Genomic DNA, 22,949 nt, shown 5'->3' on the forward strand with positions numbered 1-22,949 from the left:
AAAAACAGGGGAGGTGAAGCAGCCTTCTGTAATCTTAAATGTTCCAAACAAACAACCTATTCCATCAGTAGCTAAACCAGTCCAACCGTTAGTGACTAAAAAAAAGACATTACACAACACCTCAAGTAATAATCCGACTAATATCACTAATACTAACTCGACACACAATAATATAGATTCAAAAACACCACCAACACAGTCGAATAAAGGATGGGACAGAGGACCCCACGACGGAAGATTCCCCGTCAACCTCCCACCGGAAGCCACTCCTTTCACAGTCGTAATGACTGGTGTACCAGAACTGGGACACCAAACAAATGAAGCAACTTGGTCGCTAAAGAACAAGATTCAACACTGGTTAACGTAAATCGCCCACCTCCTCCCTACTGTTCACCCAAGATCCTAATGGTAAGAAGAGCCCCTTAGGTAGGACACGGTAAAAAAAACGATACATGGTGATTGTGTTCTCATCACCTTCGATGATCCCAGATTAGTTGATCACATCTGCTCATGGGACTACCAAACCCCAACTGGGGCTATAGGAACAAAGCGCCTTTCCTTCTTCTACCCCTCGAGAAATCGAAATGGTTTTCATTACGATGGATCTTGGCATACAGTAGGCCCTCAACACTGGGGTAGAGAAAGGGATGATTGGGGAGGACCTTACCACAGGGATCCCTATAGAGAACCACCACTCTGGGAGGGTTGGAATGGTATCCCAATGTCTAATAGATATAGCGGCCTCGAGCTAGTTGACTGACCACTACAGGATAAAAAACATCTTAGCTCCACAAAAAGGGAATTAGAGGCTCATAGTGGATCACAAATAACTAAGACTTTAACTAGAGACCCCCAAACTTTAAGTGTCGTGTCTTGGAACATTGCCGGTCTCCCCCCCCAAGATTGAGGACGGTACCGCCATAAGTTTCCTAGACAGACACCAAATTGTATGTCTCCAGGAGACTTGGTCACCAATGGAACTGCATCTTCTGGGTTTTAGGACTTTTTTTCGCCAGCTTTGGTTGGGAACATGGGCAGAGCAAAGGGGGGGGGGATTAACTATTTATATAGCGAACACTGTCCAAATAAAAATAACCACTCTTGAATTAGACACAAACTTCCAGCTTCTTTCCCTCTCCCTATCAAAAAACTAGACCATTATACTCATTAACTTTTATAATAACTTGGAGGAAGGAGATTTTATGAGAGTAATATTAAACCTAAATGAAAAACTATCTTATCTTAGACAGACAAAAGGAGGGAAAGGTACTGTCTTCTTCCTATGGGTAGGGGACTTTAATCTCCACCCCTGCCTTAACAAAAATTGCAGTGAAATGATTAGGGACCTGGATATTCCCCTTATTCACTTCTGCCATACCAAATCAGGCATAGCTATGAATGACCTTATGTCTGACTTAGGACTTATAATAGCTAACAACTTAAACCCAAAAACAAGAAAGCCAGAGTCGACATATGTAGGGAGAGGCTACCAGTCCACTGTTGATTATGTTCTCACATCAGATGGGCTGTCAAACAAGATTAAACATGTTGAGACTCTATCAAATACATTAAGTGACCATCTTGCCATAAGGATAGAATTCAACTTATTATACCAACAATCCCTGGAGACAACGATAGCCCAAGTTTTGAATCAGAACAATTTACAATTGGCACAGGTAAATGGGTATAGCCTAAAATGGGGGACAATAGACCCTGGGCAAATCACTGAAAAAGTGATTAAAGCGGCATATCCTCACATCATAAAATGCCTTGATCTAACTGACAGAGGAGGAAGTTATAACAAACTTCTGTAAAATTCTAACTGTCATTAAGGGCCTTTTGACAAAAACATCAAAGGTAGAAACTTTAAACAAAAAAGGTTGGTTTAATCATAGCTGCACCACGGCACATACTAAGCTTAAACTGGCCCTGAATAATGAAAATAGAGACCCAAGGACAATCGCCAGACTCAGAAAGGAATATCTCTCTGCTCTAAAGCAGAGAAAAGCATAATGAATTGTCTTTAACGGAAGAAGATTCGGCCTTTGTAATTGAAAAATGTTTTTATTGTAAATATTGTTGTATTTCTGATTTTTACGCTATAATGTGTACAAAAATGCTTTTATGGATTTCTATTATGAAATGCTGAATAAAGAAATTTATAGATAGATATAGATATATATACGAAACCTCCTTCCAAAAAAGAAGCAGAGACCCAGGAGGATGCAGTCGGAAGCCTTTTTAATTTTGAAACTGGCGAATGCATTTCGGCAGACTCCTGCCTTCTTCAGCGCCCAAAGCATCCCATCGGTATTGCCACAAGCTGAAAGTAAGTCCCTCCTCCTTATACCTTGCTGTAACAAATCCGCTCCACCCCCTGTAAAGTAAGTGTGCACCTGTGTGGAGTCCCGTAATTGAAAGAAGACTCCATATCCCAGAATCCAATGTGATGGACCCTCGAAGGTGGTGCACAGGGGGGAAAAAAACAAATGAAAAACAATTGTCAGTGCGGGGGTGCAGGGAACAGCGTGTGCCCAAAGGAAAACAAGCATTGGAAATGCAATCGGGCTCGGATTTGAGTTTGAGCTAATGGCATTGTAAATGGCAATGTGTTTTCGCCATGTGTTATGGAGTGTGTGCATGTGGTGTGTAGTGGAATTATGTGAGTTAGATTGGAATTGTAGCAATGGTGGCATGCTGTGCTTTACATGAATATGTTTAAAAGTAAAGTGTACCATACTGACATTGCTACAATAGTTAATTATGGATGCATTAACAATTGATGCATGCACTGATGGCTGGTGGTGTGTTTGTGACTGCCTGTAGAAATTGTGCACCGATGATGGCTGGTGGTGTGTGTGCTTGGTAAAAGACTGCACTGCCGCCTGGAGGTGTGTGTGCCTGGTGGAAGGGTGCACTGACGGCTGGTCGGTGTGTGGTTGGTAAAAGTGTGCACAGATGGCTGATGGTGTGTGTGTTTGGTGAAAGCATGCATGATGGTTGCTGGTGAGTGCGCCTTGTAAAAGAATGCACTGACGGCTGGTGTTGTACGCCTGGTGGTGTTTGTGGTTTGTGAAAGCGTGCATTGATGGCTGGTGGTGTTTGGCCCTGGTGAAAGCGTGCACTGACGGCTGGTGGTGTGTTGTTGTGTGTGTGGTTGTGTGTGTAGTGGTGAGTGTGTGGTGGTGAGTCTGTGGGGGTGAGTGTGTGTTAGTGAGTGTGTTACACCAATGTGGCGCACTGGTGCCACAGCACCTGCTCCACCAATGGTAGCTACGCCTACGCCACACTGGTAACACTGCACCTGCTCCTGCTGCACAATCATAGCTAAGCAACACTAACACTGCACCTGCTCCACCAATGGTAGCTACCACTCACCGGTACCACTGCACATGCTGCACCAATGATAGCTACGCCACACTGGTGCCACTGCACCTGCTGCACAATCATAGCTAAGTAACACTGATAACACTACACCTGCTACACAACGCCATCTACCACACACTGGTGCCACTGCACCTGCTGCACAATAATAGCCAAGCAACACTACCACTGCAACTGCTCCACCTATGGTAGCTACCACTCACCGGTACTACTGCACATGCTGCACCAATGTTAGCTACGCTACACTGGTGCCACTGCACCTGCTGCACAATCATAGCTAAGCAACACTACCACTGCACCTGCTCCACCAATGGTAGCTACCACTCACCGGTACCACTGCACATGCAGCACCAATGATAGCTACACCACACTGGTGCCACTGCCCCTGCTCCACTAATGATAGCTACACCACACTGGTGCCACTGCACCTGCTGCACAACTGAAGCCACCGTCTATATAAACACAGCTGTAGTCAGTAAAGAAAACCAGATCTGCATGAAAAGAGGAAACGCGAGACACAGAACAAGCCCAACCATCTGGATTCTATTACGGCGGCACCCTGACAGCTCCTAATTGAAATTTATAACACTCCCCTGCGCGCACAACCACACAGATTATGGCGGAAGTGCCCAGAATGATTTACACATGGCCTATTGCATGAAGGCTACTAGAAAGACAGCACAGCGAAGACGAATCACTATGCAGATGGCAAAAAAAAGGACTGAAAAAGCTCACGCACTGAGGAATTTTTCCTGCAAGATTCAAAAGCCCTTAACAAAAGGAGCTCGGAGCTCCGCCCCCTGCTGAAGCTGGGGGGGGGGGGGGGGGCGTAGGCCGAGCCCTAAAAAGGATGTAATTTCCTGCTTTGGAGTCCCAATCTTCAAAATGCTTCCTCCGGTCCTCCGTACTGCCTCAGCCACGTAGTCCAGGAATTCTTTCAGCAGGGGTTAAAGTGACAGTGCACAATTTCCCAGCGTGAGATTAGTACTCTTACAACTGCTGTTTCTCCTCCTGGTGTTCGCGGCGGGACCCAGACCATCCAATAGCAGTGGAAAGAAAACGAACTGCAAGAGTTCAAAGCCAGTGAAGTCCGGTACCCAAAGTGAGGCAGGGGTCTCTGTAGTGCGTCTCTGGCTGACGCAGCAAAATATGTACACGAAACCTCCTTCCAAAAAAGTAGCAGAGACCCAGGAGGATGCAGTCGGAAGCCTTTTTAATTTTATATATATATATATATATATATATATATATATATATATATATATATATATATATATATATATATATATATGCCAAGAACTTCGTCACTGCACCAAAGAGCTGGAGACAAGAAACGAACCGGACCCAACCAGGTATTTTTAGCGCAAATTTTATTCGTGCAACCTCTCGTTCGCCATGACGCGTTTCGGCCCTGGAGCCCTTGATCACATGACATGGTCGATTTCGCCTCGTGATTTTAAAAGTGCAGGTAATGATCACATGACCCCGGGCCTATAGAGCTAAACAACATACTTCAGCCTAGTCCACATTCATAATCTCTATATATCATACATCATTACAATGAGTATTGCTGATTTATCATATTTACATATTTTACAACCTCCTAATCCAGACCTGTGTACAAAATTCACAATAAATAGATAAAATATATATGAAAAAAAAAAATATATATATATATACACATATAAATATGTGCAAAATTGCCAAATATAAAAAACATGGAGTACGAATAATGTTAAAAATTATACCACAATATTTCGTAATATGTACACAATTTTGTAATTATCAAAAATAGACCCTATATCAATATAGAATACATTAGATTTTATGATCTTGTTTTTTTGATAAAGATTTATACAAAATCTACCTATAATACGGAGATATTTGCTAACCTGAAATCTATTTAGTCCGGACTGTGTTGTACAGGAGGGGAGGGTAAATAAATAGTGCAGCTCCTTACAACACAGCTCAGCGCGCCGCGCCAGCAACGAAGGAGACGGACAAGCCAGGTACAGCAGATGGTAGTTTTATTCACAAGTTACAGCTACGCGTTTCGGGCCAACTCGCCCTTATTCACACTGTAATGCTACTAAAAACAATTGCTTTTTTTATATGCTTGGAAAGTGAACACACCTCTAGTGATGACATCATGAATCACATGTTCATAGACATAAAAGAAATATTTACATGTTTTTCTTTCTTTCATTCATTTTGTCTGTGAAGCGTAAATTGTAGTAGATAATGGGATAAATCCTGTTTAACTTTATAAATATAGTATAAATATTAAACAAACAATTATTATCCGTATAAATACATACATGGTATATTACACACGCTATTACATGAAACATTCAACATTGGTATGTCTATAAAGTGATTAGTGCAAAAATAGAAAAGCAGCAATAGGATAAAAGTGCATGTGAGACTGTGCAAAGATTGTGCAAAAGAAGCAAAAAAGTGCATACTGCGAGGTCAAGAAGTGATTCATTGTCTGTAACTATATATACTCAGATCCCTGAGATAGTTACATTAAAATCTACTTAAATAACTCTAAAAAGCAGTAAAAGCATGTGCGTGTATACAACTAGATAGTCATCAACAAATATATGTGATGCACCATACACGAACATGAAGAAGAGACCATCATACATTTATAAATAGGTTTTGTACAAGTGAAATGGCAGCCTAACTATAAGATATATAGATATATATATAACACACAATTTTTGGCGTGCTCAAGCCGCTTCCACAGCAGGCTCCCGGCGGGGTCGCCGCCCCCTCAAAATGCCACACACTCCTGGTACAACGAGTACGTATTAGCCGCAAAAGACCAGAACCGGGGCCCAAATATTGTTCAAAGTGCTGTATTTATTGGCACACGGAGAAACAAAACCCTACGCGTTTCGAAGCCTTAAGCTTCTTGCTCACGGGTACATTCGTTAAAGCGGCCATTCTATTTAAAGTGATAGACTTCATAACATTTCGTGCACGTGATTACACTGACATAGAAAAGTTACTATGCTGCAACTATAATCCATACTTTCTTAGCAATGTTGCTACTTGGAGAACAAAATATATTTTCTCAGTTACCGCTGTAAGAAAATAAAGCTGACAGCATTCATTTTGCATAATAATAACAGAAAGTGGTGCACACTATGTAGTATATCGCCCAAGTGGGCTAATTGATAATTCACTCATCAATAACATAAATCGACAGTTTACACTTTCCGTAATATAATTTTTCAACATAAATGGTCAAAAATTCAAATATAAACAGCTGTTTCAGCAAATGTTTGTGTTTTAGGTGTTGAGCCCAAGTGGGCTATTTCAGTCCAACTGTAGATTGTATCTCCATCTTAAAATGAAAGGACAATGTGCACTATGTTTTACTATGTCAGTGAAGTTGCAGTGAATATAAAAACATTAAAATACATACAGAATGAATATATCTAAAGAAATAGGCAGAAATTTAACAATTGCATTAAGTTTGTAAATGGACTGAAAGTTCTTCTCCCATATTGTGCCCTCCGGGTTGTATTGTGTTGTACCTGATGATGTAACGTGATTCCAGTTTGCGAAGTTCCAATAGCCTGTTTCCACCCCGTTCTCTCTGTTCCATACAATCGATCACAAAAAAATTCAGGAAATTGTTGTTATTGTTAATGTGGGTTTGTATAGCGCCAACTCACCGGCAGGTCTCAGGGCGCTTTTGACCACAAAACATAACAGCCTAATCAGCGACGGGGAAAAGAGTGGAGGCTAAGCTGGGCTCAGCGCTGCTCTGAACAAGATGGTCTTTAGGATCTTCCTAAAGTGGAGCCTGTTTCCATCCTTACGAAGAGCCTCAGGCAGTTTGTTCCAGATCCTAGGCAGCAGAGCCGAAAAAGATCTTCCACCTTTTGTGGCCAATTTAAACCGAGGGCACACAAGCAGTTGAGCCTCGGAAGACCTTAAACTTCTTCCAGGTCGGTAGATCTCCAGCCTTTCTTTAATATAGATTGTTTGTTGAAAATAAAGAAATTGTTCTTCAAACAAATCTCTATCATGTCTAATAACATGTGAGTGTGGAGTAAATGTGATATTGATCTATCTCTCAAAAAATGCTTACAAGCATCAATACCTAAGTTGTGTGGTATGCACGTGTATAAACTCGTGACATCAAAGCTGATCAACCAGTAATCGTTGTTCCATGCCAACTCGTTAATTATCCTCAGAAAGTCAGAGGTATCCCTGATAAAGGAAGGAAGCGATTGAACCAATGGCTGGAGAAAATGATCAATATAGCGAGAGGTATTTTCCAATAAACTCCCATTACACGATACAATGGGCCTTCCGGGAGGCTCCTCAATGCTTTTATGCAACTTAGGGAGTAAGTAAAGTGCTGGAATTCGTGGGTATTTACACAGTAGATACTTATATTCATCATCTTCAATTACCCCACTGTCTTTCCAATCTAACAATTTAGAAAAATACATTTGTTTGGATACATTAAATTCCTGTATACTCGAGATCTTGTAATTATCACCATTACTTAGTTGCATGAGGCCTTCTTTAAGATACATGTCCAAAGGCCAAATAACGACGTTGCCTCCTTTATCGGAATTTTTTATTACAACGTCTGGCCAATCTTTCATTTCTTGTAAAGCCATATACTGTTTTTTGTTAAAATTGAAATTCAAATATGAGGCACGTTTTTCAATCTTTCTCATTTCCCCAATCATCCCTGCTTCAAAACACTCAATACTATTGTTGTCAATCTGGGGAACAAACTCTGATTTGGGTTTGAAATTGCTTACACTACTGGCTCCAATGTCAATATTAACACTCAGAAGATTTAGAACCGGATCATCTAAAATCTCTTCACAATCAGCTAGTTCATGCACTATCTGCAATGTCTCTGCATCATTGATAGATAAGATGCTGTCTTTTTGCATGATTGAGTCTTGTTTTAAACGTGGTTTACTGGCAAACCATTTTCTGAGCTTGAGCTTTCTAGTAAAGCAAAATAAGTCTATACGTGCATCAGTGAACTTAAATTTAGCAGTAGGACAAAAAGAAAGGCCTCTTGATAAAACATATAACTGTTCAGGTGATAAAATGTGATTAGAAAGATTTACCACAGTTTTGTCTTCATTTCCATTCATTTTCTCGCCTGTTTGCCCCTTGTTACAACTCCCACCGGGCTTGCTGTTCCACTTGTATTTGGTATTTGTCAATCCTCCTCTTGCTCCTTTGCCTCCTCTGCCGCCTCTTCCACGCCCTCTTGGTGGGGTTTGGCGTCCGCGAGCCAAGAGGGCTACCTCGTTTAAAATGCGATCTTTAGCATTTGTGGTTCCATTATATCAGAGGTATCACTTTCACTCTCTCCATCCGATTGTGCTAGGGGAGTAATACCTTCAACTCCTGTTTCCTCTTGCACTATTGCTGTGCTTACATCAACATTGGATTTCTTTGGTGTTCTTGTTGAAACCCGCAAGGCCTCAAATTTCTTGGCAAAAGTCAGGATCTGTCCTTTTTTGTAATCCACTTCATCTCTGTGGAATTTTCTCTGTTTTTTTGCTTTTATTTCCTCCTCAATTTTTTCAAGCTTCTTTTCCATTTTATTCATTTCCACTGAAAATTCACTGTCAGTATATTTTTCTTTTAATTTCGTTATCAGGGTCTCACTCTCTGCATTGAGTTTATATATATATATATATATATACACACAGCAGCTGCAGTCTCCCAGAACCGCCACCACGACGACAGAGAAACCACGCAAATCCAACGTTTTTTTCAGGCACAGGTATTTAATTTAGACGAGTTACCAGATCTGACGCGTTTCGGGCATCTGCCCTTGGTCACAGATGTATATATATATATATATATTTATATCACTTCACACAAAGTTGTCCCCTCAAAAACGCCACAACACAGGTAGGTGAATTTTCAGGTTTAATGGCAAGGCTACAGCAGGAAAGTCAGGAACACCACCCTGATATCTTTGAGCCGACGCGTTTCGTGCTTCTCGCACTTCGTCAAAGGGCTGAATGACATGCAGGCAACAAGCAGGAAACGAGCACCTGATAATCAAGAAGACCCGCCCCAGTGGGCGTAGGCAGCACTGCTGTCCGACGGTCTTTGTAGTGCTCGAGAAGTTTTGCTCAAGTGAGTCCGCTTGTGTGTAGCACAATAAAAGTCTATTAAAACCCCAGTGGGTGAGTGAAATGTCCCGTACTTGCCGAGCTGCACCATCTGACCTTTGCCACCACACCTCCTGTCCTCGTACTCAGCGCCGGTTGGCGTTGAGACTCCATCCGCTGAGATGCGGCGGGGCGTTTTCCCGGCAGGACTGGCCGGTAAACATCACTTCACACAAAGTTGTCCCCTCAAAAACGCCACAACACAGGTAGGTGAATTTTCAGGTTTAATGGCATATTTATAAATATATATACACATACATACATATACATATATACACATACATACATATACATACATACACACACACACACACACACAACAAAACTGCAACTTGGCACAGGAACCACAATTCCAGGTCAATAATCACAGCGCCAGCACTCTTATTGATGTAAACATATGTTTATTCACACACGGCACCAATTTTTATCCCAATATCCCAACGCGTTTCGGAGTTCAAGCACTCCTTGATCACGGGTTAGGCGTGAACGTGCAATCTGCCTCCTTATTGTGGATATTTGGGGTTCGCTACTCCGCTGGACACTCATCACGTAAAGAGGCTTGCGCAGAAGCGATGGCGTTTGCTGGATTAAATTGGAATGCTCCAGCCTGCCTTTGATGTAGCGGTAAATGATTTATTGCTATAACAGTGACTATGGCAAACTAGGATAGACAAGGACGTCAAACCCAAACGGATGCATGCTGGACCTTGGAGGCTGGAGTCGGAGGACACCCGCACCGAGAACCGGTACCTGAAGGTAAACCCGTCCCGTTTTAAACTGTGGTCTGCGAGTCATAAGAAATCTACAAAGGCTGTGAGTGACCAAGCGCACTCTCTCGGAGATTGGTGCGCGCTACGTTGAAAAGTAAATACCTCCAAGACAGTGTAGAGTTGTGCTAGTGGAGGATTCTATCGAGTCACACGGTATAATGGCAGTAAATAGAGATACCAGGAGAAAAGAGGCGGCGGAGAAACTGTATAGGGGCCCATCTTGGAGGAATTTGCCAAGTGTGAAATTTTCATCCTGTCCTTTCACCGGATCACTGGTACTATGTTGCTGATGTCCCTCTCATGATGTGTGATCTCTGGCAACTCAGAATGCTAGTGTTGCTAGTCTCCCTTTCATGGTGATTGATCTCTGGCAGCGCTGAATGCTAGTGTTACTGGTGTCTCTTTAACGATGTTTGATCTCTGGCAGCTCCAAATATTACACTGTTACTGGTCTCCCTTTCCACAATGGGTGGTTTCTTGCCTCTCTGAAATATAAAATGCCCCTAAGACAACAATAACAAGGCTGTGTTGGTTGGTTTTTAGAAAATGGGCTGCTGTTCATGCCCTGACCCTCTGAAGGCTGGCCCTAGGTTTTGTACATGAGAGATAGACGCAGCCTACCATCAACCAGGTGCTAGGATTCGAAGTGGGGGGATTAATTTTGGAAGCCTTTACTATTGAGAGGGGCACAAGACAGGGATGTCCACTGTTGCCGCTCTTGTTTGCCCGGTCGATGGAGCCACTCACAATCAGGCTACGACAGGACACGAATCAGTGGGGTGTACCTGTAGATGGCCGTACACTTGTCGTCTCATTATATGCAGATGACGTACTGTTGTATGTTCGACACCCGGAAGAGGCAATCCCGGTGCTCTGGGGTATATTAAGCTTTTTTGGAAGGTCATCGGGCCTACACGTGAATTGCCAAAAGAACTGTTGCTTTCCCTCTAGCAGCTCTAGTGATGGAGGAGTCATCAAACCTTCCGGAAGTTGGATTTCAATGGGAGAGCAGCCATTTTGGCTACCTTGGTATACATGTGAAACACAAACCGGAACAGCAATACAACTTGAATGCAGGGAAAGTCATGGATGGCCTCAAAGAGTCAGTGAAATTCTGGAATGGACTCCCTCTCAGCCATTGGCAGGGTAGCGAAGGCAAGGATGGTGATGCTCCAGAGGTGCTAATAAGTGCTCCAAAATTTGCTCTGTACAATGTCAAAAGCCATGTTTGACACCTTAAACAGCCCCTTAAAAATTCAATAAAAAAATCATTGTTTACATGGACGTTATAGTTGCGAAATAGAATTTGAAAAACCTTAGAAATTCACTGGAAAAAAACTAAAGGTTACTGGAGTGTTATAGTTAGTAAATGGAACTAAAAAAACCTTTAAAATTCAGTGAAAAAACCATGGTTACACAGGAATTTACAGTTAGGCTGACATTTCACACGTAAAATTCAGCAGTTATGGTTAGCTGAGCTAACTATAACTCGTGCCTCGGCAATGTACTCCTTATGACCTCACATATTACATCACTCAGACATGGTCAGTGACATCACGGAATTTCTCTGGTTTTGTACAAGTGAAATGGCAGCCTAACTATAACATACATACATACATACATATATCAGTCAGTCAGTCAAAACTCTATTTCGATTATTTAAAATCATTAAAGAAGCAGCAATACATACATTCATTTATGCATAAAATCAAGGAAATGGGTACGAATAAATAAATATATATACATTTGCGCACAGTCATATATATACAATTGCGAACAGTCATATATATACACTATTTACAAATCAGATTTATGCAAAACACTACAAAAACTAAAAACAATTTCGCTTTACAGAATAAAAAGAGCAAAAGGGACCCCCCCTCCTCTCAAACTGCTGTGCTCAATGCATATCGATACCTTTTTTATTATTTACTCTAGCTGCGGCGACTAAAAAACTGGCTACACTGAAAATAATGTGCAAGCTACTCAGCAGTTGCAGATGTAAAAGTGCGGGTCTGACCTGCAGAAACCCCGCTTCTCGTAGTATTGGACATAGGAATTTTTTACGTGCTACAGAAAATTTTTCGCAGAACATAATCAGGTGAAGGGTGTCCTGTATTGAAAAATTATCGCAGGAGCAAGGTGGGGAGTGCTCTGGTTTACCCCATTGTGGGAAAGTTCCTAGGGTGAGGTGAATTAAATTAAACCTAAATCTTGTCAACAGAAAGCGTTGGAACGGCTTGGTGACAATCTTCATGTAAGGTTCAATGGTTGGGGAGGTCTGTAAGACATAAATACTTCTAACCCCTGATTTTTTAAGCTCCGTGTCTTCCCTATCTGCCTCCAACATGATCTGGAAATTATGTTTAATCCACGCCAAGTCCTCTTTCCTCATTCCCTCCGGGGCTGTGTATAGTTCAGGGCGTCCCAGTCTAACACACGCCGCTCTTACGTATGCCAGCCATGGGATGTTATCTGACCTATCGAGGGCCAAGCAGTCTTTAAGGATAAGATGGTTGAGAGTAATTTCCTCGTTGAGCCACGTCTTGACCCAACAGATCAGTGGGGCTGCTTTTAGGTGATCTGCTATATAACCCAAGCCTAATTCAGATTGTACAGATAAAGTCGGTGACGACTGCGGTACCGCCAGCAATGATCTAAGGAACCTGTTTTCAACTATTTGTATTTTGTCCACAGGCGCATAGCCCCAAATCGACGCCCCATAGGAGGCAATCGCACAGCACTTGGATTTGTATATTTTAAGCATGGCCTCCATGGGCCTAGATCCCAGCCTTTTGGCAAAGCTAAGGAGGGCTGCTGTTGATCTTGCTACAGCGTTGCTTTTGTGCTTATGCTGAGGTCCCCAGTTACCCTTCTCATCGAAGAGTACTCCCAAGTAAGTGAACACCGGAACCCTAGAGACCTCCTCTCCCAGGCATCTGAATGTTTTAACCTTAGGGGTCTTCCTACAGGCCCCGACAATCACCACATGAGATTTTTTTTTTTTTGTAAAAACAATTTTTATTGGCAGTCAAGTTCGAAACTGCAACAGTACAAGGGAGAAAATCAATATGGTATTAGCCAAGATGTCAGGATAACATTACAGTTCCGCCAAGCCACCTTTTATACACATAACATTCCCCCAGCCCAAGCCCTCCCCACATCCCTCCCCCCTGGTAAGTGTGCTGTAGTCCTCTCTCTCAGTCCTCCCAGTGCCAGCAGGGTCACTCCCCGTCAAGCACCGTGGCAAAAGGTAAGAAGTGCATATCAAGGGGGAATCCGATCTCTCAGAGCCTCTAACATTATCCGTGGATAGTGTGTGCCTCTCTGGAAGTGAGGTGGTCCCTAAGACAGTGTCCCTACTGTGTCGCCCCTCCCTCATCTTCGCTCAATTCGCTCTCAGACTGCTGTAGCGCAACAACCAGGGCCTCCCACGCTCTAGCCATCTCCAACGCCCTGTCATTATCTAGGCTCCTGGCCTGTCGCAGCCGCAAAACGCTCTCCGCTGTCGCCCACCGCCCCAGCGTGGTCTTCCAACGCAAGTAGCTGGGTCCCTGGCTAGACTTCCAGTGCATGGTGATCTCCCGTTTGGCTAGTATCAGGCCCAAATCGTAAAATTTACTGGTGACTCGAGTGCGGGGGGTGTGAGGGAACCATAACAATAGGCAGGCGCCCATTTCGGTTTCGATCCGCCGGTCCGTGACAGCATTCAGGCAAGACATCACCGCTTCCCAGTAGCCAACCAGCGCACTGCAGGTCCAAAGCATGTGTGCGAAGTCCGCCTCCGCCGTCTTACATCTAGGACAGAGCGATGATGCACCCTCGAAGTATTGCGAAATCTTAACCGGAGTTAAGTACGCTCGGTGTAGGGTGAAAAACTGGATCAGCTGGAACCTGGCGTTCCTAGTGCCCTTCCACACCCGCCGCAATATTTGCGGCCATGTCGACTCAGGAATTGGACGCCCAATATCCCTTTCCCATTTGGCTCTCAGCCCATCCAAGGGCCGCAGGGCAATAGTCGACAACCTCCTATAAAGGCAGGTGATGGCCTTGTAAGTGCCAGCAGCCATGACCACATATTGGCAGCACTCCGAGGTCGGCGGTTCGGCGAGCCCACTCTTCCAATGTTGGCGAATACCGGCCACCAACGAGGCGTGGAGCAGGTAGTCCCCTCTCGGGAGATCGTACGTGTCCCGCAGCTCCTGGAACGTCAGCAGTGATCCGTCTTTGTAAAGATCGCCAATCATCTGCAAGCCAAGCTCCTCCCATGTCGCCAGTGCGGACCAGTCGCCACCGTGCGGAAAGGCCGTACACATCCCTAACGGGATCTCAGGGGCATAGGGTCGAGTGGCACCGGAGCGCCTGTGGCAACGAAGCCAGCAACTACGCATCGTACGCTCCTCCATTGTGAGCTGGGCGAGGTCCAGCTTCTGGCCCAGGATTATAAAAGAGAGGACGTGTCTCGGGAATAGTCTGCCCGCCACTCCCTCCGGACCTCGAAATTCCAGAGCCACTGCTTGGGTGAGCCACTGCAGTTGCGCTGCCAGGTAGTACCATTCGAAGTCCGGGGCCGCAAGTCCCCCGTCCGCCCTGGGGCGCATCAGCGTCGTCAGTGCAACCCGTCGTCTGCCTGTCCCCCAGACGAACCCGGAGGTTAGGGAACGGAGTCTGGTAAAAACCGACGCAGGGATCCAGATCGGCAATGTGCGAAACAAATATAGCAATCGGGGAAGGGCCACCATCTTCAATAACGCCACTCGTCCCGCGACCGAGAGCGGTAGCGTCCGCCAGAATCCCATGCAGCCCTGCAAGCTACGAATTGCTCTGTCGATGTTACCCTCTAATAGTGCCAACGGCGAGTGGTAGATATGCGTACCCAGATAAGGGAGGCAATGGTGTTCCCATCGTAATTCACCCTCCGGTTGGGAGTCATCCGCCCCCGGCGCCAGCGGGAAGAGGCAGGACTTCCCCCAGTTGACTCTCAGTCCCGATAGGCGGCCAAAGTCCGACAGCAATCACTCGGCCCCTCGCAGGGAATCGCCTGTGTCCGCCAGGAACAGCAAACAGTCGTCCGCATAGAGAGAAATGTAGTGGGTGTCGGCTCTTAGAGGAAGGCCTGCATACGCTCGGCCCATGCGGGCGTGAGCTGCCAGTGGCTCGATAGCGAGCGCAAATAACAGGGGGGACAGGGAGCAGCCCTGTCGGGTCCCCCGACCTACTGCATAAGAGGCAGAGATGGTGGCCCCCGTCTTGACTCGGGCAGTAGCCGCGGCGTATAGCAAGGCGGTCCATTTTACAAAGCGCTCGCCCAGGCCAAAGGCCTCCAGCACATGGAGCAGGTACGGCCATTCAACACTGTCAAATGCTTTCTCGATGTCAATTGAGAGGACAGCGGCACCTGGGCGAGCAGCGGCATCGCCCCACATGATCCGTAGCAGCCGGCGCACACAGGTGGCGGTGGTGCGCTGGGGAATAAAGCCCGCTTGTTCGCAGTGAACCAAGGTGCGCATGTGGGCCAGAAGCCGCGTCGCAAGAATCTTGCTCAGGACCTTATAGTCCGTCGTGAGCATAGAGAGTGGCCGGTAGGCCGAACGGCAGCTCGCATCCCCGTCCCGCTTTAGTAAGGGTATCACCAATGCCTCACGTGTGGACGCCGGTAAGATCCCGGTGTCCCAGGCCTCCCTATAAACCGCCTGCAATCGCGGGATCAGTACATCCGCATAGGCCGCATAGAATTCTATCGGCAGCCCATCCGTGCCAGGGGTCTTGCGGCGGGCCATGTGTCTGATGGCCACTCTGATCTCTCCGTCGGAGATATCTCCGCCCAGGTGGTTCGCGTGTTCCGGGTCAAGCCGGGGCAGCTGAGCCGCTAACAGGAACTCCTCCAGCTCCACCGGAGTAACCGGCAACCTGCTCTTATATAAATGCGCATAGTACAGGAGGAATTGATCGTTGATCTCCGACTGCGCATAGACCATGTGTCCCTCCGGGGTGGCCAGCGCCACAATCGGGGTGCCACGGGTCCCAGGACTGGCCAGCCACGCCAGCAGGGAGCCCACCTTGTCACGTTCAGCTTGCGCTCGAACGAGAAACTCCTTATAATCAAAGCATCGCAGTTTCTCCATTGCTGATGCCACTTCTTCCCGCGCGGTTGAAACTGCCCCGAGAGCCTCCGGAGTCGCGTGACTGCGCCGCTCCGCGTCGCGCAAGTGATCTTCGCTTCGCGCAATATCCTGTAGGAGGGTTTTACGGACTCCCGCAGTAGCCGAAATGCAGATGCCCCGAATTACCGCCTTAAAGGCGTCCCACTCCAGCGCTCTACTGGAAGCTGTGCCCGCATTAGCAGCAAAATAGCCTTCCACCCCAACGCGCACATCTGCCTTAAACGCCGGGTCCTCGAGCGTCAATGGGTTTAACCGCCATGTCGGGATAGCTTGACGTCGCCTCATCCACTGGACCACCACTAAGCAAGGGTTATGGTTGGATATTGTCCTGGCCAGGTATTCGCTATGGCGAACCAGGCTTTGAGCGTCCGGGGAGCAGAGAATGCTGTCAAGGCGGACATGCAGATCGTGTGGGGGGGGGGGGGAGTAAAAGGAGAAATCCCTCTCTGTGGGGTGTTGGGTCCGCCATGCATCGACCAGGCCCCAGCTACTTTGCCACTCTCTCCTACTCTTCGCTAGTCTGTGAGCTGCCGCCTGCGCCAGCGGTGGGTGAGATCTATCCAATTCCACGTCCAGTACAGAGTTAAAATCCCCCCCTAGTAGGACCGTGCCGGCCAGGAGAGTCGCCAGTTTCCCAGACAAGCGCGCAAAGAAGGCAGGTTGTTCCACATTTGGGGCGTAGACGCTGCAAAGCGTCACGTCCCTCCCATCTAGGCGCCCCTGGACAGCCACAAACCTCCCCTCAGGGTCGACCACTGTTACCAAAGGTTGGAAGGGAACCCCTGCTCGCACCCAAACCAAAACCCCCCTCGCAAAGGCCGAGAAGGTTGTGTGAAACAGTTGTCCCCGCCACCTGCGCTGCAGAGCCCGCCCTTCAGTCTGGTCAATGTGGGTTTCCTGCAAGAAGTCAACCTGAATCCCCCTGCGAACTAGATAGGCATGGACTTTGTGACGTTTCAGCATGGAATTTAGTCCCCTCACATTCCAGGTCACACACTTCAACTCAGGTATGGTCCCCATTCACAATAAAAAGTACAGTTCCAAATAAAGAAAGAATCGTAAGCACACTGATAACGCCCCAAAACCAGAACTCTGATACCACCCAACAGCCCCGCTTCCCACCCATCCCCAGAATAGGTCCCCAACAGTAGAAACCCATCCAAATGCCTAAAGCCCAAGAGAACAGTCCCTGGCAACTACCAGAGTCTCACAATAGGTGTGAGATAGGGGGGGGTGGCCTGTCGCTATTTCCAACGGACCGCAAGCAACATATACCTCCCAATCAGCTCTCCCCAATATGCCCTGGGCGCCCCACATCCCCATCCCATTTATGGCAGTAGCCACTGCGTAAGGTAGCCGCCCAACACCAGTTCCTCACCTACTCGGAGGACATGTCTCCGCCCCAAACCCAAATCAGGGATACAGCAGCTTATACAATACCACTTCAGGGGGCATTAGGATCATTCGTCCAGCAAACCATCAGCAGTTCCAGGAGTGACATGGGGCAGCTCGGGGCCACCCGTCCCCGATTCCTCCGATGCCGCCTAGTCAGTGCCCCCTCGGGAGCCCGAGTCCACTGCAGATGTCGAACCCACTGTCTTAGAAATGTTAGAGACCGCCCGGAGGGCATCCCTGTGCTCCAGCTCAGTCTGTGAGACAGAGGGTGTCCGAGCATTCGGCGGTCGTCTCTTGGGTCTCCTGTTCCGTCTAGGTCTCGGTGTTGTTCTCCGTTGTTCCCCAGACATCCGATGTGTATCCGCGCCAGTCCTGTACAACTCCAGCCAGTCCCACACTTCGTCGGGAGAATCGTAGAAAGAAGATCGACCATCCATCATGATCCGCATGCGGGCCGGGAATACCAGAGAGTAGCGGATACCTTCCTCCCGAAGAGCCTTCTTGACCGCGAGAAAGGTGGACCGCTGCCTCTGAACCTCCAAGGAATAGTCCGGATAAATGGAAACTTGAGCGTTGTCCACCTTATAGGGCCCCAGTGCCCTAGCCTTTTGCAGGATGAGATCGCGATCCCTGTAGTGCAACAAACGAGCCACCACCGGTCGAGGAGGCCGACCCTCGGCTGGGGGCCGAGCCGGCACTCGGTGAGCACGTTCCAGTGTGTAGAACGGCGACAAACCCTCCGGTACCACCACGTCGCGCAGCCAGGCCTCCAGATAGCCCAGCATGTCTGTCCCTTCAATCTTTTCAGGCAGGCCCACCACGCGTACATTATTGCGGCGGTTGCGTCCTTCGGCATCCTCCGCCCTCTGTTCCAGCAGTTGCACCCTTTGCTGCAGCTCCCCCAGCTTGACCTCCGTCGCTTTAGCCGTGGGTTCCAGGGCGTCCATCCGGGTCTCGGTCCGCTTGACCCGGTCCGCCAATTTGCCGTGGTCCGCGCGTAGTAGGCCCAGATTCGTGGATACCTGGCCGATGGCATGATGCAAGGCCTCCCTGGTGTCGGTGATGGCCTTCAAGATCTGCTCCAGTTGGCCCTGCGGTAGGCCCGTCGCCGATTCAGAATCCGGAGCGGTGGCCTGGCTGTCCGCCACTCCCCCAGCCGCGCCCGGTGGGGGCTTCGGGCGCTTCCCCATGAAGGCGACCGGCCGGCAGGCGGCAGGCGCCGCTGTCACCACAGCTCGGCGACGGTGGCAGGTAGTCGGTGTCCCAGCTACGAGGGGGCCAGGGAGCAGCACGGGAGGGCCGTTCCTGGGGTGCGAGCCCCGCCACCCCCGTAGGCACCCAGCCCAGGCCCCAGCTCCTCACGTCGGCTGCAGCCAGCAGGGCTCCAACAGTTCGGGCCGCCTCAGGGGCCTGCAGCGCCGGTCCGCCAAGCCTCCCGGCGGCGACAGGGCACCCCGGGCTCAGGCAGCAAATGTCCAGTACTGTCCGAGCACACCGCAGGAAGGCAGTGCAGGATCGGGCCCTCCCCGATCCCGCGACCCGCGCCTAGTGCCCGGCAGGCCCTCGGGGCCTTAAGGTGCTCTCAGCCCCCTCACCTCCGGGTCTCGCCGAATCGGCCCCTCCGGGACACCGCTGTCAGGTAGCCCCAGCTCCGCCACCGCAGAAATCCCGCAGCGTCAGGGCTCCGTCCATCTTGTCGGCCGGTGGCCGGCTGGCCCTCACTGCAGGCCGGCCTCCTGTGAAATCGAGGCCGGGGATGCGGCCGATCACTTAGGCCGCCGGAAATGGCCGGCGCTGCCTGTGAGTTCCCAGGCGCGGCGCGGCCCCACACGGGTGCAGGGTCGACCCTTCTACCGCCGTTCAGGCCACACTGATTGCGGGAGGAGATGCGGGCAATCCCAGGGCCCCAGGGTCATCAGGATGAGCTACAGCAGGATAAGTAGGGGAGGCCGCCTCGGAGCTCAGCGCTCACCCGTCCATTTTCTTCGGCAGCCAAGCCACGCCCCCCATCACCACATGAGATTTATTACTATTTACTTTTAGGTCTAGGGACTCCATGAAAGCACCTAAGTTGTCCAGCAGCCTCTGTAGGCCCAGGCCTGTGCGTGCAATAAGTACGGCATCATCCGCGTACAGGAGGACTGGGATACCCGATCCCCCTGCACGTGGGATGTCCGCACTTGCCCCTAATAGGGATTTTTCCAGGCCATTAATGTAAATCGTGAACAGTAGGGGGGCCAGAATACAGCCTTGTCTGACCCCCCGCCTGGAACTAAATTTTTCCGTACATCTGCCTTCCTGGGTAACCCTGACAGCTGCCACTAGGTCTTGATGGAGGTCGCTAAGGAAATACACCATGGGTGCATCTACTCCCAAATCCAATAAAATACGCCGTAGTTTGGAGCGGTTCACCAGATCGAAGGCTGATGATAAATCCATGAACCCAAGGTATAGAAAGCCCTCTTTTTCTATGGTATACTTATTAATCAAGAGATGTAAATTTAAACATTGATCTATCGTGCTTCTTTGTTGTCTAAAACCGTACTGGAGGTTCGAGAGGACCCCCCTGCCATTCATCCAGTCTCCCAGTTTCTGCAAAATGACTCTGCCCATGATCTTAACGGCAGAGTCCAGCAGGGAGATTGGCCTATAGCAGGCGGGGTCCCCTCTGCTCCCCTTTTTTAAAATTGGCACAATAATAGACGAGGCCCAAGAAACAGGGAAACCCACTGAAGATGCAGCATTGAACACATTAGCTAAAATCTTTGACCAGAAGTTAGGGTACATAATGTAAAGGTCCGCAGGAACCCCATCGGGTACTGGGGCCTTATTTTTTGATGTGTCTCTAATAGCCCTTTCCACTTCAACCGGGTCAAATTTAATAGGGGTTGTTAGACAACCATGGGTGGCTATTCCCGGAGTTGTCTCCTGATGCTCCTTATCTCCATAAATGCTCTTAAAATGCTTGAGCCAATTATCGTATCGTCTGGTATTACACAGTCCGTATCCAAATTACCACTCTCTGAAAAGAATGGCTGATTTATTTTGGCCCAGAACTTTCGGCTGTCCCTTAGTACACCAATAGACCGCAGATAATCCCAAGCTTCTTCTTTTATTTCATGTTTCCGCCTATTGATTGCTTCTTTATATTCTTTGCGGAGGGAGGATACTAAAGCCCTGTCCCTCGGGGTCCTCTTCAGAGCATCAAGGAGCCTTTGAGCATAAAGAGTCAAACCATCTCTGAGCATTCCTAGGGTGAGGCCTTCTCCCCTTATGTAGGTTTACAGCAACTTGCTTACAAATTGCGGTAAAAGAGGTTATTGTTCCTTGTCCTACAGCCTGCTCGTCCAAGCAGATACCAATATTCGTTTCTGCCTTAGCAACCAAATCCTCAAAAAAGGCCTTCGGTACTACCGCCTCCCACTTTAGCCGTCTTCCTTGGTCTTTTGTAGTTAGGTCCCTTGCTATCTCTATTCTTTGGTCAGTACTGACAATCTTAAACCCCAGATTTACTTCCAATACAAGGGGGTTATCATCACTGAATATTGACGAGACCACTTTATAGATCAGGGTCTTGGTCAGGACTAAGGGGGATAGAAAGATGTAATCAATAATAGATTTAGCTCCTCGTCCTATAAAGGTAGGGAAACTCTCACTACCACTTTATTTGCCTGGTTCCAGTAGATTTAGATTGGAGAGTAATTCCTCCAAATCCTCACCCTGTTTACCGTGTTCAAAGTGGGGTACCCTCCCGAACATGTGTCCATCAAGACCATCCCCGTAACAATCCCACGAACAGGGGTGTATATTAAAATCTCCCATTAAAAATATCTCTGGTACAAAAGAGTTATTACACTTGTAGACTGACAAGAATTGCTCTAATACATTAAAATGCACCTTCTGTATGGAGCCTTCCATGGCATTAGATATGTTAATCAACAAATAATACTTATCGGAGACACACCATTCTAATATGAGGAAATTATCTGACACCCCATTACGTTTTCTGAATGTTCCAGCCAGGTTTAAAGAAATAAGGAAGAGTAATCCCCCCTTTGGCCTCCCCGCAGTCCCACGAACCGCGGGGGTGGTGAAACTATAATAGCCGTCCAAAACAAAACTAGACTCTTGATCCCAGGTTTCCTGGAAAGCCAGGATATCGAATCGGTTTATGAATTGCAGCCAGATGGGATCAGTATTTTTGGGTTTAATTCCTGCCACGTTCCAGCTTAGAATTTTACATGGGTCTGGGCATTTTTTTTCTATATGATTAACCCCACCTAAACCAGGTTCCTGGCTAGAAATTTCAGATCCCAGTCAATCATTACACTCCATTTGGGACAGGGGTGAAAATCGGTTACCAAGCTCTACCTCCACCCTAAGTCGGTGATATACCAGAGATGCTGATGGAATAATTATAGGTACAGAGTCCCCTCCATGTCTACCCCCTGTGCAATTCTTGTTTGTGCACTCATCATGGCCTGGTATGATGGGGTACGTTTGTTATTGGGACGGGTATGATACCTAGTAGATGGCTGCGAGTTTCTAGAGGCCCTTACTGGTGGGTAAAAAAAAAAACAGGGGGAGTGGTCTTATGCCTTTGTGATTTAGATCTGAGCCATCCCAAAATAGTCTGTCAGCCATGTACCTATTATTAAAGTTCACCACAACGCAATCCCCCGGAATATTCTTGGGAGAGCGCCCAACCCAGCGGACCCTCCTTGCCATAATTACAGTACTTGCAACATCACCTCCCCCCGAGCTAAACTGCTCGCACGACTGTCTAGCTAGCTTCATCAGATCGGCGGTTGTTTCACTGCGGCCTCCTCTAACAGGGGGCACCCCAGTGAAAACTGCCACCATAGGAGCTGCTTCTGGGGGTAACTCCAGGGTGACACCAGGGTGACCAGTACGTATATTAATGTCATCCTCTTGGCCCCTTATGACATTTGCTTCAAGCGTGTCACTCTTGGCTTCAGCCCTTCCGATAGGCTGTCCTATAGTCACTGCAGGCCCCATCAGGCCGCGAGGGTGACAAGATCTAAAATTGATGT

General features: G+C 47.7%; 2 protein-coding genes across 2 annotated transcripts in view; one reads left to right on the plus strand and one right to left on the minus strand.

The window, feature by feature from the left end:
• LOC144772318 (uncharacterized) overlaps positions 1–22,949 on the plus strand; it is a 429,171-nt gene that overhangs the window by 270,473 nt on the left and 135,749 nt on the right. The window lies entirely within an intron of this gene.
• The window catches only part of LOC144772319 (uncharacterized), a 197,283-nt gene that overhangs the window by 168,436 nt on the left and 5,898 nt on the right, over positions 1–22,949 (minus strand).

This window comes from Lissotriton helveticus, chromosome 8, assembly GCF_964261635.1.
Source record: "Lissotriton helveticus chromosome 8, aLisHel1.1, whole genome shotgun sequence".
NCBI lineage: Eukaryota > Metazoa > Chordata > Amphibia > Caudata > Salamandridae > Lissotriton > Lissotriton helveticus.